We start from the raw sequence: 901 nt of genomic DNA, 5'->3' as shown, positions 1-901 counted from the left end.
ATTATATAGTAACTATATCCACATGGATTTTAGAGTGTTGCTAGGCATACATTCGGCTTATCCAGACGTCGGGTCCCATTGCTTGATGGTTATATCGATTAGTACAAAAATTATTCTTGTACTACCAACTTAGATTTGACTCTATGGGGTCACACACATAGAAGTACTTATCTGATCAAATGGCTGATCAACAATTATGAATTGTTGAAAGATTTAATTATTAATTTGATTGATGATTAATCTTATGCAAAAATTGTAATAAATTATTTACTAATAGTTAGTAAATAAAAAAATAATTAATTAACAATATGATTGTTAATTGGCTCAATTTGATTGAGCAATAGAGATTGGATTAGATCTAACTGAATTGGATTCAATTAGATTGGCTTTGGATTAATTGGATGCAGTCCTATTGAATAATAGGGCTTATTCCAATTGATTTCAGAGATACATGAATTTGAAATTATTTTAAATTGAATATAATTTAATTAGTTTTATATAGATTTGAATTGGATCTAACCCTATTGAATAATAGGCTTGATTGGATCAAGCCCTAATATCAAATGAAGCACCTGATCTCAATCTCTGGATCAATAGGGTTTTAATCTAACTAATTTTCAATTGGATTGGGGCCTAATTGGATTAAGATCCAATTAGTTAGTTTGTTATAACTAATTTCTAAATTGGTTAAGATTGGATCCCTAAACCCAAACCCTGTGATATTTATCTACGCATCCCATCTTTTTTCACATGGAGAAAAATTCCAAACACCCCATATGAGGCGGCCCCTTTCATTCTTTTGTGTATTATTAGCGCACCTCTCCTCTCTTCCTCCCGTGAGAAAGGAGGGTCCCTCCTTGCCGCCCCAAAGAAAAAGAAAAGAGGGGGCGTCCAACCCATC

The sequence above is a fragment of the Elaeis guineensis genome, chromosome 1 (genome assembly GCF_000442705.2).
Source record: "Elaeis guineensis isolate ETL-2024a chromosome 1, EG11, whole genome shotgun sequence".
In the NCBI taxonomy this organism is placed as follows: domain Eukaryota; kingdom Viridiplantae; phylum Streptophyta; class Magnoliopsida; order Arecales; family Arecaceae; genus Elaeis; species Elaeis guineensis.
Note: the sequence above shows the minus strand (reverse complement) of the source record.